The sequence below is a fragment of the Mastomys coucha genome, unplaced genomic scaffold (assembly GCF_008632895.1).
Source record: "Mastomys coucha isolate ucsf_1 unplaced genomic scaffold, UCSF_Mcou_1 pScaffold4, whole genome shotgun sequence".
In the NCBI taxonomy this organism is placed as follows: Eukaryota; Metazoa; Chordata; class Mammalia; order Rodentia; family Muridae; genus Mastomys; species Mastomys coucha.
In genome coordinates this window covers 56,815,805-56,816,150 of record NW_022196910.1, presented here as the reverse complement: position 1 = coordinate 56,816,150, position 346 = coordinate 56,815,805, and positions in this window count along the sequence as shown.

Here is a 346-nt window from a genome sequence, read left to right as displayed (position 1 = left end):
CTTGAATGGCAATTACCAGGCATTTGGATATTGTCAAATAAGGTGTTGTTCAACAGCTTTAAAATTTTGGTTTGAAGCACAGTGACACATCTAAATCTTTAACTTGTCTGCCATTGCCACATCATTAAAAGAGAAAACTTTATAATTCTTTAAATTGTTCCCATGTCATTTGAATTTTCTTGTAGCTTTAGATCTCTATTTTTTACTGTTTTGTTTACGTTATACTTTTCCTATTAATATGTTAAAATACTTATGATCTGATCTCTTGGTTTAATTTTCAATTTTATTAAAATTCCTAACACCAAATCTAGTCATATTATGAACTCTTGCTCAATGTATAGATCCA